The sequence below is a fragment of the Mytilus californianus genome, unplaced genomic scaffold (genome assembly GCF_021869535.1).
Source record: "Mytilus californianus isolate M0D057914Y unplaced genomic scaffold, xbMytCali1.0.p SCAF_11, whole genome shotgun sequence".
Taxonomy (NCBI): Eukaryota; Metazoa; Mollusca; class Bivalvia; order Mytilida; family Mytilidae; genus Mytilus; species Mytilus californianus.
This window is the reverse complement of record NW_026262593.1, coordinates 39,610,596-39,629,315: the sequence shown is the minus strand read 5'-3', so window position 1 is coordinate 39,629,315 and position 18,720 is coordinate 39,610,596. Positions and strand designations below refer to the sequence as shown.

The 18,720-nt window shown below is 33.0% G+C and overlaps 1 long non-coding RNA gene across 2 annotated transcripts; it reads right to left on the bottom strand.

Annotated features, from left to right (window-relative positions):
- Positions 1-16,037: 16,037 nt before the first annotated feature.
- Positions 16,038-18,406, bottom strand: LOC127720055 (uncharacterized). 2 transcript variants are annotated; one of them, XR_007990597.1, is made up of 3 exons: positions 18,340-18,406; positions 16,901-17,067; positions 16,038-16,244 (listed from the first exon to the last, which is right to left on the bottom strand). It is a non-coding gene; the product is annotated as an uncharacterized LOC127720055 (long non-coding RNA). The 2 variants fall into 2 exon arrangements; XR_007990596.1 differs by lacking the exon at positions 18,340-18,406 and adding an exon at positions 17,901-18,322.
- Between the last annotated feature and the right edge of the window lie 314 nt (positions 18,407-18,720).

The window sequence follows — 18,720 nt, the reverse complement described above, 5'->3', positions numbered from 1 at the left end:
ATAAAATGACAGGAACTATATTTATAGACAACCGATAACGAGCGACCAAACAGGTCATTTTTGAAAATTAGATCATTTCTTCTGTTTTTCTATTTAGTTGTTTGATCTTCCCTTCTCCTTTTCTCATTTTATTTACATGAAATTACACCTTAACTGAATGTTTGAAAATATAAATGTGCATCAAAAAGAAAATGTGAGGTAAACACCAATCAGACAGCAACCTAGCGACAAAAATAACTAAAAGACATGTGCACGTTTCAAGGTAAAATGAGATGGGAGTTTCCCTCAATCACACAGCATCCCAGCGACAAAAGATATGTATGAATGAACCTTCATTTGGCTGATGCTGCCATTCGTGTTTTTTTTCGATTATTTTAAAACCTCTTGGTATCTTCAATTGATATGATGGAAAACAAAACTATGTATCGAGCGAAAACTGTTTACAGTGAAAAGAAAAGGTGTCTCGTTAGTAAAATTATAGCCTCATTACTTATTTCAGATTTCGAACCCCGCACGTGGCAGGTGTTTTCGACTCAATTTTAATTGACTAGACTGTTAGTTTTCATGCCTAAGGTCAGGTGATTTTCTGATGACACTACGGCTTTTTCTACTAATTAAACTGGCCGCAATGAAATAGTCAAAAGTGATGAAAGTGGCGTTTAACACCAAATATCAATAAATTGATCATTGTTTATTTCAGACGTTTCCTACACAGATCATTGTTCTGTTAAACAAATCTACAATCTTGAATTTTAATTTGACTAAAGCAGATTTTCAGCATCACATAACTGTCTATTTGAATTATGACTGTACTATTGGCCTCTGGACATGAACAGCAGCTTCATCAAATAAAAATGTGTTTGAAAACCTTGAAGAATGGATAGATTGAAATATTTATAAACTGTATTATAGCAAGTAAGTCGGTGAATTATTTGTAAGAAAACACGTTAAACAATTCAGGGATTATAGGGATAGGGCAATATATGTAGGGCCTACGATTAAAGGTCGGTGTGCCCATCACAATTTATGTGTGGCGACCTTCTGTTTATGTCTGTACCTAAAGTTTAACTTTTTATAAGTTAATTAAGTTCGTCTTCTAACTTTACGTCCACATCTTTCAATATACAATATTTATTTTTAATAGAAAAGGGGGTGTTTCATGTCCAAGGATTGCAAAATTTCTGGGAATGAATCGCTCAGTCATTACTTCAATGCATATTTCGGTAGCTAGGTAGACATGTCGTTGCGAAACAAAACTTTCTTTCACTGGCAGTGTTTATAAAGATCCTATGTGCAAAAATGACAAAAATATCTATAGAGTAATGTCCCTGCTAAACTGAAGTATGCAGGTTTTAGCTCTGGAGTTCCCAGTGAAGACATTTTTTTCACGTTCAAACATTTGAAATACACAGTTACTAAATCAAACAACAGTTGAAAATCTGAAGCACATCTTGACATATACTCGTGTGTTTACTTATTCTGAACTGCTTAGACATGAAATGAAGTCATTAGACAAATGGGAAAAGTCACACTTTTAAAACTACGATTTTTAGTCTATATCGCTGTTTAAATAGACAGAGTTGCCCTCCATACAACTTTGACACATAGTCCCACATTGCCATCTGAAAAAGTTAAAACAAAAAATAATTATGATACACTTCAATATAAACGAAATAACATAACTTATAATTTTAAGGCATAGATTTTGTACGAAAAGACACAGTACTTATAGTTTACATACATAAAATGACAGGAACTATATTTATAGACAACCGATAACGAGCGACCAAACAGGTCATTTTTGAAAATTAGATCATTTCTTCTGTTTTTCTATTTAGTTGTTTGATCTTCCCTTCTCCTTTTCTCATTTTATTTACATGAAATTACACCTTAACTGAATGTTTGAAAATATAAATGTGCATCAAAAAGAAAATGTGAGGTAAACACCAATCAGACAGCAACCTAGCGACAAAAATAACTAAAAGACATGTGCACGTTTCAAGGTAAAATGAGATGGGAGTTTCCCTCAATCACACAGCATCCCAGCGACAAAAGATATGTATGAATGAACCTTCATTTGGCTGATGCTGCCATTCGTGTTTTTTTTCGATTATTTTAAAACCTCTTGGTATCTTCAATTGATATGATGGAAAACAAAACTATGTATCGAGCGAAAACTGTTTACAGTGAAAAGAAAAGGTGTCTCGTTAGTAAAATTATAGCCTCATTACTTATTTCAGATTTCGAACCCCGCACGTGGCAGGTGTTTTCGACTCAATTTTAATTGACTAGACTGTTAGTTTTCATGCCTAAGGTCAGGTGATTTTCTGATGACACTACGGCTTTTTCTACTAATTAAACTGGCCGCAATGAAATAGCCAAAAGTGATGAAAGTGGCGTTTAACACCAAATATCAATAAATTGATCATTGTTTATTTCAGACGTTTCCTACACAGATCATTGTTCTGTTAAACAAGAATCTATAATCTTGAATTTTGATTTGACTAAAGCAGATTTTCAGCATCACATAACTGTCTATTTGAATTATGACTGTACTATTGGCCTCTGGACATGAACAGCAGCTTCATCAAATAAAAATGTGTTTGAAAACCTTGAAGAATGGATAGATTGAAATATTTATAAACTGTATTATAGCAAGTAAGTCGGTGAATTATTTGTAAGAAAACACGTTAAACAATTCAGGGATTATAGGGATAGGGCAATATATGTAGGGCCTACGATTAAAGGTCGGTGTGCCCATCACAATTTATGTGTGGCGACCTTCTGTTTATGTCTGTACCTAAAGTTTAACTTTTTATAAGTTAAGTAAGTTCGTCTTCTAACTTTACGTCCACATCTTTCAATATACAATATTTATTTTTAATAGAAAAGGGGGTGTTTTATGTCCAAGGATTGCAAAATTTCTGGGAATGAATCGCTCAGTCATTACTTCAATGCATATTTCGGTAGCTAGGTAGACATGTCGTTGGGAAACAAAACTTTCTTTCACTGGCAGTGTTTATAAAGATCCTATGTGCAAAAATGACAAAAATATCTATAGAGTAATGTCCCTGCTAAACTGAAGTATGCAGGTTTTAGCTCTGGAGTTCCCAGTGAAGACATTTTTTTCACGTTCAAACATTTGAAATACACAGTTACTAAATCAAACAACAGTTGAAAATCTGAAGCACATCTTGACATATACTCGTGTGTTTACTTATTCTGAACTGCTTAGGCATGAAATGAAGTCATTAGACAAATGGGAAAAGTCACACTTTTAAAACTACGATTTTTAGTCTATATCGCTGTTTAAATAGACAGAGTTGCCCTCCATACAACTTTGACACATAGTCCCACATTGCCATCTGAAAAAGTTAAAACAAAAAATAATTATGATACACTTCAATATAAACGAAATAACATAACTTATAATTTTAAGGCATAGATTTTGTACGAAAAGACACAGTACTTATAGTTTACATACATAAAATGACAGGAACTATATTTATAGACAACCGATAACGAGCGACCAAACAGGTCATTTTTGAAAATTAGATCATTTCTTCTGTTTTTCTATTTAGTTGTTTGATCTTCCCTTCTCCTTTTCTCATTTTATTTACATGAAATTACACCTTAACTGAATGTTTGAAAATATAAATGTGCATCAAAAAGAAAATGTGAGGTAAACACCAATCAGACAGCAACCTAGCGACAAAAATAACTAAAAGACATGTGCACGTTTCAAGGTAAAATGAGATGGGAGTTTCCCTCAATCACACAGCATCCCAGCGACAAAAGATATGTATGAATGAACCTTCATTTGGCTGATGCTGCCATTCGTGTTTTTTTTTCGATTATTTTAAAACCTCTTGGTATCTTCAATTGATATGATGGAAAACAAAACTATGTATCGAGCGAAAACTGTTTACATTGAAAAGAAAAGGTGTCTCGTTAGTAAAATTATAGCCTCATTACTTATTTCAGATTTCGAACCCCGCACGTGGCAGGTGTTTTCGACTCAATTTTAATTGACTAGACTGTTAGTTTTCATGCCTAAGGTCAGGTGGTTTTCTGATGACACTACGGCTTTTTCTACTAATTAAACTGGCCGCAATGAAATAGCCAAAAGTGATGAAAGTGGCGTTTAACACCAAATATCAATAAATTGATCATTGTTTATTTCAGACGTTTCCTACACAGATCATTGTTCTGTTAAACAAGAATCTATAATCTTGAATTTTGATTTGACTAAAGCAGATTTTCAGCATCACATAACTGTCTATTTGAATTATGACTGTACTATTGGCCTCTGGACATGAACAGCAGCTTCATCAAATAAAAATGTGTTTGAAAACCTTGAAGAATGGATAGATTGAAATATTTATAAACTGTATTATAGCAAGTAAGTCGGTGAATTATTTGTAAGAAAACACGTTAAACAATTCAGGGATTATAGGGATAGGGCAATATATGTAGGGCCTACGATTAAAGGTCGGTGTGCCCATCACAATTTATGTGTGGCGACCTTCTGTTTATGTCTGTACCTAAAGTTTAACCTTTTATAAGTTAAGTAAGTTCGTCTTCTAACTTTACGTCCACATCTTTCAATATACAATATTTATTTTTAATAGAAAAAGGGTGTGTTTTATGTCCAAGGATTGCAAAATTTCTGGTAATGAATCGCTCAGTCATTACTTCAATGCATATTTCGGTAGCTAGGTAGACATGTCGTTGGGAAACAAAACTTTCTTTCACTGGCATTGTTTATAAAGATCCTATGTGCAAAAATGACAAAAATATCTATAGAGTAATGTCCCTGCTAAACTGAAGTATGCAGGTTTTAGCTCTGGAGTTCCCAGTGAAGACATTTTTTTCACGTTCAAACATTTGAAATACACAGTTACTAAATCAAACAACAGTTGAAAATCTGAAGCACATCTTGACATATACTCGTGTGTTTACTTATTCTGAACTGCTTAGACATGAAATGAAGTCATTAGACACATGGGAAAAGTCACACTTTTAAAACTACGATTTTTAGTCTATATCGCTGTTTAAATAGACAGAGTTGCCCTCCATACAACTTTGACACATAGTCCCACATTGCCATCTGAAAAAGTTAAAACAAAAAATAATTATGATACACTTCAATATAAACGAAATAACATACTTTTACGGCATAGATTTTGTACGAAAAGACACAGTACTTATAGTTTACATACATAAAAATGACAGGAACTATATTTATAGACAACCGATTACGAGCGACCAAACAGGTCATTTTTGAAAATAAGATCATTTCTTCTGCTTTTCTATTTAGTTGTTTGATCTTCCCTTCTCCTTTTCTCATTTTCTTTACATGAAATTACACCTTAACTGAATGTTTGAAAATATAAATGTGCATCAAAAAGAAAATGTAAGGTAAACACCAATCAGACAGCAACCTAGCGACAAAAAAAACTAAAAGACATGTGCACGTTTCAAGGTAAAATGAGATGGGAGTTTCCCTCAATCACACAGCATCCCAGCGACAAAAGATATGTATGAATGAACCTTCATTTGGCTGATGCTGCCATTCGTGTTTTTTTTTTTTTTTCGATTATTTTAAAACCTCTTGGTATCTTCAATTGATATGATGGAAAACAAAACTATGTATCGAGCGAAAACTGTTTACAGTGAAAAGAAAAGGTGTCTCGTTAGTAAAATTACAGCCTCATTACTTATTTCAGATTTCGAACCCCGCACGTGGCAGGTGTTTTCGACTCAATTTTAATTGACTAGACTGTTAGTTTTCATGCCTAAGGTCAGGTGGTTCTCTGATGACACTACGGCTTTTTCTACTAATTAAACTGGCCGCAATGAAATAGCCAAAAGTGATGAAAGTGGCGTTTAACACCAAATATCAATAAATCGATCATTGTTTATTTCAGACGTTTTCTACACAGATCATTGTTCTGTTAAACAAGAATCTATAATCTTGAATTTTAATTTGACTAAAGCAGTTTTTCAGCATCACATAACTGTCTATTTGAATTATGACTGTACTATTGGCCGCTGGACATGAACAGCAGCTTCATCAAATAAAAATGTGTTTGAAAACCTTGAAGAATGGATAGATTGAAATATTTATAAACTGTATTATAGCAAGTAAGTCGGTGAATTATTGTTAGAAAACACGTTAAACAATTCAGGGATTATACGGATAGGGCAATATATGTAGGGCCTACGATTAAAGGTCGGTGTGCCCATCACAATTTATGTGTGGCGACCTTCTGTTTATGTCTGTACCTAAAGTTTAACCTTTTATAAGTTAAGTAAGTTCGTCTTCTAACTTTACGTCCACATCTTTCAATATACAATATTTATTTTTAATAGAAAAAGGGTGTGTTTTATGTCCAAGGATTGCAAAATTTCTGGTAATGAATCGCTCAGTCATTACTTCAATGCATATTTCGGTAGCTAGGTAGACATGTCGTTGGGAAACAAAACTTTCTTTCACTGGCATTGTTTATAAAGATCCTATGTGCAAAAATGACAAAAATATCTATAGAGTAATGTCCCTGCTAAACTGAAGTATGCAGGTTTTAGCTCTGGAGTTCCCAGTGAAGACATTTTTTTCACGTTCAAACATTTGAAATACACAGTTACTAAATCAAACAACAGTTGAAAATCTGAAGCACATCTTGACATATACTCGTGTGTTTACTTATTCTGAACTGCTTAGACATGAAATGAAGTCATTAGACACATGGGAAAAGTCACACTTTTAAAACTACGATTTTTAGTCTATATCGCTGTTTAAATAGACAGAGTTGCCCTCCATACAACTTTGACACATAGTCCCACATTGCCATCTGAAAAAGTTAAAACAAAAAATAATTATGATACACTTCAATATAAACGAAATAACATACTTTTACGGCATAGATTTTGTACGAAAAGACACAGTACTTATAGTTTACATACATAAAAATGACAGGAACTATATTTATAGACAACCGATTACGAGCGACCAAACAGGTCATTTTTGAAAATAAGATCATTTCTTCTGCTTTTCTATTTAGTTGTTTGATCTTCCCTTCTCCTTTTCTCATTTTCTTTACATGAAATTACACCTTAACTGAATGTTTGAAAATATAAATGTGCATCAAAAAGAAAATGTAAGGTAAACACCAATCAGACAGCAACCTAGCGACAAAAAAAACTAAAAGACATGTGCACGTTTCAAGGTAAAATGAGATGGGAGTTTCCCTCAATCACACAGCATCCCAGCGACAAAAGATATGTATGAATGAACCTTCATTTGGCTGATGCTGCCATTCGTGTTTTTTTTTTTTTTTCGATTATTTTAAAACCTCTTGGTATCTTCAATTGATATGATGGAAAACAAAACTATGTATCGAGCGAAAACTGTTTACAGTGAAAAGAAAAGGTGTCTCGTTAGTAAAATTACAGCCTCATTACTTATTTCAGATTTCGAACCCCGCACGTGGCAGGTGTTTTCGACTCAATTTTAATTGACTAGACTGTTAGTTTTCATGCCTAAGGTCAGGTGGTTCTCTGATGACACTACGGCTTTTTCTACTAATTAAACTGGCCGCAATGAAATAGCCAAAAGTGATGAAAGTGGCGTTTAACACCAAATATCAATAAATCGATCATTGTTTATTTCAGACGTTTTCTACACAGATCATTGTTCTGTTAAACAAGAATCTATAATCTTGAATTTTAATTTGACTAAAGCAGTTTTTCAGCATCACATAACTGTCTATTTGAATTATGACTGTACTATTGGCCGCTGGACATGAACAGCAGCTTCATCAAATAAAAATGTGTTTGAAAACCTTGAAGAATGGATAGATTGAAATATTTATAAACTGTATTATAGCAAGTAAGTCGGTGAATTATTGTTAGAAAACACGTTAAACAATTCAGGGATTATACGAATAGGGCAATATATGTAGGGCCTACGATTAAAGGTCGGTGTGCCCATCACAATTTATGTGTGGCGACCTTCTGTTTATGTCTGTACCTAAAGTTTAACCTTTTATAAGTTAAGTAAGTTCGTCTTCTAACTTTACGTCCACATCTTTCAATATACAATATTTATTTTTAATAGAAAAAGGGTGTGTTTTATGTCCAAGGATTGCAAAATTTCTGGTAATGAATCGCTCAGTCATTACTTCAATGCATATTTCGGTAGCTAGGTAGACATGTCGTTGGGAAACAAAACTTTCTTTCACTGGCATTGTTTATAAAGATCCTATGTGCAAAAATGACAAAAATATCTATAGAGTAATGTCCCTGCTAAACTGAAGTATGCAGGTTTTAGCTCTGGAGTTCCCAGTGAAGACATTTTTTTCACGTTCAAACATTTGAAATACACAGTTACTAAATCAAACAACAGTTGAAAATCTGAAGCACATCTTGACATATACTCGTGTGTTTACTTATTCTGAATTGCTTAGACATGAAATGAAGTCATTAGACACATGGGAAAAGTCACACTTTTAAAACTACGATTTTTAGTCTATATCGCTGTTTAAATAGACAGAGTTGCCCTCCATACAACTTTGACACATAGTCCCACATTGCCATCTGAAAAAGTTAAAACAAAAAATAATTATGATACACTTCAATATAAACGAAATAACATACTTTTAAGGCATAGATTTTGTACGAAAAGACACAGTACTTATAGTTTACATACATAAAAATGACAGGAACTATATTTATAGACAACCGATTACGAGCGACCAAACAGGTCATTTTTGAAAATAAGATCATTTCTTCTGCTTTTCTATTTAGTTGTTTGATCTTCCCTTCTCCTTTTCTCATTTTCTTTACATGAAATTACACCTTAACTGAATGTTTGAAAATATAAATGTGCATCAAAAAGAAAATGTAAGGTAAACACCAATCAGACAGCAACCTAGCGACAAAAAAAACTAAAAGACATGTGCACGTTTCAAGGTAAAATGAGATGGGAGTTTCCCTCAATCACACAGCATCCCAGCGACAAAAGATATGTATGAATGAACCTTCATTTGGCTGATGCTGCCATTCGTGTTTTTTTTTTTTTTCGATTATTTTAAAACCTCTTGGTATCTTCAATTGATATGATGGAAAACAAAACTATGTATCGAGCGAAAACTGTTTACAGTGAAAAGAAAAGGTGTCTCGTTAGTAAAATTACAGCCTCATTACTTATTTCAGATTTCGAACCCCGCACGTGGCAGGTGTTTTCGACTCAATTTTAATTGACTAGACTGTTAGTTTTCATGCCTAAGGTCAGGTGGTTCTCTGATGACACTACGGCTTTTTCTACTAATTAAACTGGCCGCAATGAAATAGCCAAAAGTGATGAAAGTGGCGTTTAACACCAAATATCAATAAATCGATCATTGTTTATTTCAGACGTTTTCTACACAGATCATTGTTCTGTTAAACAAGAATCTATAATCTTGAATTTTAATTTGACTAAAGCAGTTTTTCAGCATCACATAACTGTCTATTTGAATTATGACTGTACTATTGGCCGCTGGACATGAACAGCAGCTTCATCAAATAAAAATGTGTTTGAAAACCTTGAAGAATGGATAGATTGAAATATTTATAAACTGTATTATAGCAAGTAAGTCGGTGAATTATTGTTAGAAAACACGTTAAACAATTCAGGGATTATACGGATAGGGCAATATATGTAGGGCCTACGATTAAAGGTCGGTGTGCCCATCACAATTTATGTGTGGCGACCTTCTGTTTATGTCTGTACCTAAAGTTTAACCTTTTATAAGTTAAGTAAGTTCGTCTTCTAACTTTACGTCCACATCTTTCAATATACAATATTTATTTTTAATAGAAAAAGGGTGTGTTTTATGTCCAAGGATTGCAAAATTTCTGGTAATGAATCGCTCAGTCATTACTTCAATGCATATTTCGGTAGCTAGGTAGACATGTCGTTGGGAAACAAAACTTTCTTTCACTGGCATTGTTTATAAAGATCCTATGTGCAAAAATGACAAAAATATCTATAGAGTAATGTCCCTGCTAAACTGAAGTATGCAGGTTTTAGCTCTGGAGTTCCCAGTGAAGACATTTTTTTCACGTTCAAACATTTGAAATACACAGTTACTAAATCAAACAACAGTTGAAAATCTGAAGCACATCTTGACATATACTCGTGTGTTTACTTATTCTGAACTGCTTAGACATGAAATGAAGTCATTAGACACATGGGAAAAGTCACACTTTTAAAACTACGATTTTTAGTCTATATCGCTGTTTAAATAGACAGAGTTGCCCTCCATACAACTTTGACACATAGTCCCACATTGCCATCTGAAAAAGTTAAAACAAAAAATAATTATGATACACTTCAATATAAACGAAATAACATACTTTTAAGGCATAGATTTTGTACGAAAAGACACAGTACTTATAGTTTACATACATAAAAATGACAGGAACTATATTTATAGACAACCGATTACGAGCGACCAAACAGGTCATTTTTGAAAATAAGATCATTTCTTCTGCTTTTCTATTTAGTTGTTTGATCTTCCCTTCTCCTTTTCTCATTTTCTTTACATGAAATTACACCTTAACTGAATGTTTGAAAATATAAATGTGCATCAAAAAGAAAATGTAAGGTAAACACCAATCAGACAGCAACCTAGCGACAAAAAAAACTAAAAGACATGTGCACGTTTCAAGGTAAAATGAGATGGGAGTTTCCCTCAATCACACAGCATCCCAGCGACAAAAGATATGTATGAATGAACCTTCATTTGGCTGATGCTGCCATTCGTGTTTTTTTTTTTTTTTTTCGATTATTTTAAAACCTCTTGGTATCTTCAATTGATATGATGGAAAACAAAACTATGTATCGAGCGAAAACTGTTTACAGTGAAAAGAAAAGGTGTCTCGTTAGTAAAATTACAGCCTCATTACTTATTTCAGATTTCGAACCCCGCACGTGGCAGGTGTTTTCGACTCAATTTTAATTGACTAGACTGTTAGTTTTCATGCCTAAGGTCAGGTGGTTCTCTGATGACACTACGGCTTTTTCTACTAATTAAACTGGCCGCAATGAAATAGCCAAAAGTGATGAAAGTGGCGTTTAACACCAAATATCAATAAATCGATCATTGTTTATTTCAGACGTTTTCTACACAGATCATTGTTCTGTTAAACAAGAATCTATAATCTTGAATTTTAATTTGACTAAAGCAGTTTTTCAGCATCACATAACTGTCTATTTGAATTATGACTGTACTATTGGCCGCTGGACATGAACAGCAGCTTCATCAAATAAAAATGTGTTTGAAAACCTTGAAGAATGGATAGATTGAAATATTTATAAACTGTATTATAGCAAGTAAGTCGGTGAATTATTGTTAGAAAACACGTTAAACAATTCAGGGATTATACGGATAGGGCAATATATGTAGGGCCTACGATTAAAGGTCGGTGTGCCCATCACAATTTATGTGTGGCGACCTTCTGTTTATGTCTGTACCTAAAGTTTAACCTTTTATAAGTTAAGTAAGTTCGTCTTCTAACTTTACGTCCACATCTTTCAATATACAATATTTATTTTTAATAGAAAAAGGGTGTGTTTTATGTCCAAGGATTGCAAAATTTCTGGTAATGAATCGCTCAGTCATTACTTCAATGCATATTTCGGTAGCTAGGTAGACCAGGGGAAATCATAGAGAGGGGAGCCTAACTCACTTCAGATGATACTCAGATAATGGCGGATTTATTTCGGAAATATCTAGATTTTACATAATAAATAAACATAAAGTCCGAACATACCGATAAATTATCCTGCTAATTCGATTGGCTTAAAGTTTTTTGGTGTTTTTATTTCGATAAGTGTATGAACCCTTGACCGGTTATTTGGGGTCTTCTTTTACACTTTCAAAATAGGATAACAAATCATTGTCACGTGCTCGTGTATGTTAAAGCACACGAATGCACTCCATTAAAGTGTTTTCTGCGTGTATTATAAAAATATAAAAACGATGGGGTGGGGGTCTAATTGAAAATATTTCAGACATCGAAATTACTTTCTCTAAGCCAAGAATAAAAAGGCAGATTGTTTGTCTGTTCTTAATATTTCTTGAAGTAATGTCTTTTCGTCCCCTGACGATATCTAAAAACAAATTTAAGGGGGGGATTAAATGTTTGATTCTAAATGTCTTTACAATCGTAAAATTTTCTTCAACGCGGATGAATTAATATTCAGCAAGAAATTTACATAAAATGTTTGTTTTTTTTTATTTAAACTAATTTTCACATGAGGAAAAAGAAGTGTCGGTGCTTTTACATAATTTTGATTTCGGGTACCAGGTAACACTGCATCCTCGTGTAAGCATTAATTTAATGAAAATCTTACATTTTTTGAAGATTTTTAAATTACAAAAATGTCAATGTCCTGTTTTTAATTATAGATATCAATAATACTGCATTGGAAAGCCCTTGAAAATGATCCTCCGCCTCCATTAAAAACAATGACTAAAGAATGTGATTTGGTGCAAGTCGTCCAAATATGTTGGATATTAAAAAAGGGACTCCGTGTAGTGGTATTATAATATAATCATTGAAAGCTCTGAGAGTCTCATTAAATTATAGCCTCAGATAATAGCTAGCACTAGCTGCAATATTATCAAGTCAAAACTTCTTTTTTTTTACCACATTATTCACATCTTTCCGTATTTATTCTCTGTTCTTTTTAATTCACTATATTGACAATTTAACAACTAGACGATTCCAGAATGTATATAAATAATGCGAGTATATAATACAGTGGTTGGATTTAATCGAAATTTCGTATTTCATATTATTATCCTGCCCTTAAAACCTGTCCAATGTTTTTTAGAGAAGAACCTCTCATACATAGTGTTCATGCAAGTTGGCTACTTTATCTTCAGCATTGTTCACTGAATCAGCATAGGCGGATCTAGGCCCCCTTTAGAGGGACAAATTTGGTTGATTATATAGGGAATCACTGATCCATGACTGTAACGGGACCCCTAATAAAAACTTCTGGGTCCGCCACTGGAATGGCTAATTGTAATGCACAAACTTTAAGGAAAATATAAATATTTGGCAAGGGTGCCACTTTTTCTTTAGGAAGTATCCAATATTCCGTCAATGAAACAAATCTGGAAAAGGGTTGAATCATTATCGATTCATTATCAGAGACATATATACATGTATATATATATGTGTCTCTTGTTGAATAATTTGTATATTTATAAAATCTGGATTGCAGATCTTTGATGAAAAAAAATAACCTTTTTAATTTATGACGATTTGAAGCTTGACACAAGAAATAGGTAGGCACCGTTTATAAAATATTTTTCTTTAATACCTGTATAGATTTAGATTGTATGCCTTTTGGGAGTTTTAAAATATATATACCCTTATTTACTAACATCAAAAACAGAGCTCTATTCATTTGTTGTTTACTACCCATGGAAGTAAGTATCTATATAGACGCTGGTGTTACTCCAAAAAATGTTATCGTTCGCTGCCGACGAAACACCTTTCAATATCGTGAATATTTTTTAAACAATACGGATACAGGAATTAGCTAGGAGTTTCCAATTTACTTGGATACCAAAAATTCACTCCCACGTCCATGCATTCAAGAAGAGGATATCTTAAAAACTCATAGGCGTGTTTAACGTTTTGTTTTTGTATTTCAACCAAAGATGCAGACACTCGAATTTTCTTTGTTAACAAACTGTGCCCTTTTGACAAACACCATCCCTTAACTTTATGAGGCAGATTTCACACAGAAGCTTCTTTGAGCATGTTACAAGAAATATAAGAAGCTGACATTATCCGTTTTAACATGCGTACTTATCTTTCTTATTCTTATTAACTTATTAATCTTGTATTAACTGAAGCACATCTTATTTCCATGGAGATTTAGCCCAGCACATGGTCAGGGATTATTGACTTTAAGAGCTTTTGCATGCAGGGACATGAATGAGTTATTTTTCAGTAGATTCATTTGGTCTCTGGTGGAGAGTTGTCTTTTTCATGATTGGCGATCATACCACATATTTTTATTTATTATAAGGGTGACATTTCTGTGTGTCAACTGTTTGTTCTTAATTAAATGTTAAGCTGTTGCACCGTCACAGGTTACAGGAGAATTTAGCACTTACAGTATGTGTAAGCCCACCACATTCTCATACTGTATGACCTTGTTCTAAGTAAGTAGTGGGAAACTCTGTGGTTGTTGTTGGTTGCTTTTTGTCATATTAACTTTTGTTTGATACTTGCATTTATAAATGTGTGAGGATCCTGATTTTACACCAACAAACTACACTACTTATAAAAACACAAAATGTACAATGCGACAGGGATAAACCAGTTTTATCTGCATACAAACGGTATCCTTTGCCTTTCCTAGGACCATGTATCTTAAAGGTAAAACAAACAAGTAAAACTGTGAGCTACTGCTCACTGATGATACCCCCGCCGAAATATTTCGGTAAACAGGAAGTTGTTGAGTGATGAATCTGAAAACGCATCACACGGTGTAACTTACTTATATAAACCCTGAAACTAAATTTCAGAAATCCTTGTCAAGTAGTTCCTGAGAAAAATGTGACGAAAATATTCATGGGACGGACGGACTGACAGAAGGACAGACAGAGGTAAAACAGTATACCCACACTTTTTTAAAGCCGGGTATAACAACAATAAAATGTTTCGCTGAGCGCAGCTGGATACGACTGCAGAGGTCCAACCCTGAACTGTTGGGGAAAAATGGACACAATATTCGCGCTTGATATTTGACAGCTAATAGGTTTCTGACACCGAATAACTGTAGTCAAAGAACTTAGAATTGGTTATATGATTTGAATTTATATTCAATTTTTTGCTTTTGTGCAATACACTTTGCTGCTGCGAAATTGAACCCCCCAAAAAATGTTTTACCCCCCCCTTTTTTTTGTTTGACAAAAAGAAATAATATTTGAAAAAATTTTCTTTTTAATTTCTGAAATCTGAAATGAAAAAAAAAATTGCCCCTTCAATTTCTTTTTAACCCCCCCCCTTTTCAAAAAAAAATATTTCCCTCAACATATGGACATAATCTCAATTCAAATTTCCAATGGAGGTTGCAACCATAATTACCAATTTAAATACATCATATAAGTCTTAAAATAGAAAAAAAAATCCCCTCCCCAAATTTTTTGAACCCCCTTATGATTCATCACCCCTCAACTCAATCCCAGCCTTCCCTTTGTGGTATGGTACCTTGCAGTACAATTTCAGAGAGATCTATACACTTTAACACAATTTGTTATCTGGAAACTGTAAAAATGCTTGTTTTTTGGCCCCAAATTCCTAAACATTTAGGGCAATTACCCCCAAACTCAAACCCAGCTTTCCCTTTGTGATAGGGAACCTTGTAGTACAATTTCATAAAGATCCATACACTTACACACAAGTTATTGTCCTGAAACTAGAAAAATGCTTGTTTTTTGCCCCTTTTGTGGCCCCTTATTCCTAAAATTTTGAGTCAATTACCCCCAAAATCAATCCAAACATTCCCTTTGTGGTATGGAACCTTGTGGTACAATGTCAGAGAGATCCATACACTAACACACAAGTTATTGTCTGGAAATTACAAAAATGCATATTTTTGGCCCCTAATTCCTTAACTGCTGGTATCATAACCCCCAAAATCAATCCCAACCTTCCTTTTGTTGTATTGAACCTTATGGTAAAATTTCATAGAGAGCCATTCACTCAAACTAAAGTTATTGTGCGAAAACCAATGTATCTTCGGACGACGACGCCAACGTCATACCAATATATGACCGCAAAAATTTTTTGCAGTCGTATAAAAACTGCCAGCACTGGATACATTAACCAATATCTCAGGACCACCAAATTGAACAAAATTATAAAAGATTGCAAATAATTTGGAAGAGGGTTGAAAAAATATTAGTCTAATTGGAGCTTGGTAATGTAGCTATTTATAGCTACTTACTAAAAAGTGTGAATAGAAAAAGAAAATAAAGTGTCTTTATTTACACTTATATCCATTTATCTCTCATACAATGATTATTTTTGTTGTTGTGTTAATAATTGAACATCTTTATAAAACACACTGTTTATTTATTTCCCTCTTTAGAACAAAATCTGCTTCAAATTAATCAATATGTAGATCACAATTGTAACCTTCATCTTCACCACTTTTCCATCCTAACCTGAAATTATAATGTTATACATGTAGTGAAAAACAAAAGCATTTCAACCTAAAAATTTGAATTGAAATAATCAATGATTGTGTGTTCTTAAAAAGTGGCAGCCCTGTCAGTCTGGACCCCAAAAATCAAGAAGGTCAATGATGTTGTAGTCCTGATTGCAAACTAGTAAAAAGGTTGTGGTTGTTTTATTTTAAACTGTCTGGTATTTTATATTGGTATACATGTAGCTGCTCAGTGGCAGATCCAGAACTTTTTGTAAGGGGGGCCCGCTGACTGATCTAAGAAATTTTTTCCCACAAAAGGGGGGGGGGGGGTCAATCTTAATTACACCTACATGTACGAAAGTATGAAAAATCTGCAAATACATGACTGAATTTCACTGAGACCTTAAAATTTGTAGTCTGTGTTGTAAAAATGGTCAATAGCTGTAGGCTATAAAAAATATTTTGAGAACTTGGCAATGTAAATTATAGACAATAATATTTTAATATTTGTTTATGTACATGTGCACTTGTTTGTATTCTTAAATCTTTGAACTTCCAATTCATTTTTGTAAGTCAATTACAGGAAGAAGAAAGAATATTTTCCATGAAATATTACATGCAACTTTTCTCACAAGTAAAAATAACTATTTGAGTATAACTTTAATTTCTTACCTTCTTTCATTCATTTTTGTACATATAGTTGATGAAAAGTAATTTGTTACAACACTTCAACATGTACAACGTTTTAAAGAACACTATACTCTATAGTAACTGTTTCATAGTCTGCATGAAAAATTGCAAAAGTAGCTAGGATGTTGGATTCCATGTATTTCCATTGACTGAAATTATATGAAGACATAATATGAAATTCAATATGAACATAACTAGTACTGGATCATTCAAAGCAAAAATAAAATATTGTAGGCTAGCTAAAGGACACATATCTAGAGTGATATAATTTCATGAATGATGGATATTGTTTTGCAATGGTAAATCATTATATTCAAATACAGATATAAAAAAACCAACACTATATATTAACTAGTTTATAGTTATACCATAGTGAGACTTTTTTACTTTCAATTAGAAATGTTAATTCCACATATTTTACATGATGGTGTACAAGATATATGCTTACTCTTCTAGAGATCAAACTCATACAGTTTATCTAAATGGTTCTATCAAAGATATAGATATAAATATGACTATTATATTATGGATATAATATGGATATGGCTATTATATTATGGATATAATATGGATATGGCTATTATATTATAGAGCTACGGTTCCGCAGATAATTATAGTCATTATAACTATGATTCTATGTAGTGTTTCAAAAATTTGTTTGTCTTTACATCATTCATTTGTCTTTTTTGTCTTATTGTGTTGTAGATTTTGTTTGACTTAGGTTTTACATGTCCTTTTTGATGTCTTCTAGCTGTTTCTTTTTTCTACTTTATTGTTTTCAATATATTAATAAGTTAATAAAATTTACATGTATTTAAACAATATCACTGTTGAGTCTACTATTTAAATAAAATTTAAAGACAAACATACATGTACAGACCCTTGATACAAGGTGTATGTAGTTTATTATTTACATGTAAAATCATGTCATTTTTTTTTTATATAATGTAGTAATTAAACAGATATATTGAAATATTCATACCATACAATTCCTACACGTTTTCAATGATACATCATGTGTTGAAGTACACAAACAACTGGTTATGGTCGCTCATTTGAATAACAATGAAGAGGCATAACATGTGCGTCAAAATGCTTAATTTGCACCCGATCTGCAATGATGTTGTCATATAAACATTCGAAAACCTATTAAAGTTTTATCGGACCTTAAGTTTTAAGAAATATCTTATCCAAAAAGGAACAATTGTCAAAAATTCATAAAACCAAGACTTGGTTTTACCAGACATGTGTTTTCGCATCATTTTTAGAAACATTGCAGTTTTTCTCAAGAACCTAAGAAATTTCAATTATCAAAATATGATAACATCAAAATTTTCAACTCAGAGTACCATAAACACTAATCAAATATAAAATTGGGTTGCTCGATTTTCTAAATTCAGACTTTCAAATTGACCACTTACCTCTTTGACTATGACCGGTTTTTTCCAATATGGCGTCTATCCGGAAGTTAGGTAGGCCTGGGTAGACATGTCGTTGGGAAACAAAACTTTCTTTCACTGGCATTGTTTATAAAGATCCTATGTGCAAAAATGACAAAAATATCTATAGAGTAATGTCCCTGCTAAACTGAAGTATGCAGGTTTTAGCTCTGGAGTTCCCAGTGAAGACATTTTTTTCACGTTCAAACATTTGAAATACACAGTTACTAAATCAAACAACAGTTGAAAATCTGAAGCACATCTTGACATATACTCGTGTGTTTACTTATTCTGAACTGCTTAGACATGAAATGAAGTCATTAGACACATGGGAAAAGTCACACTTTTAAAACTACGATTTTT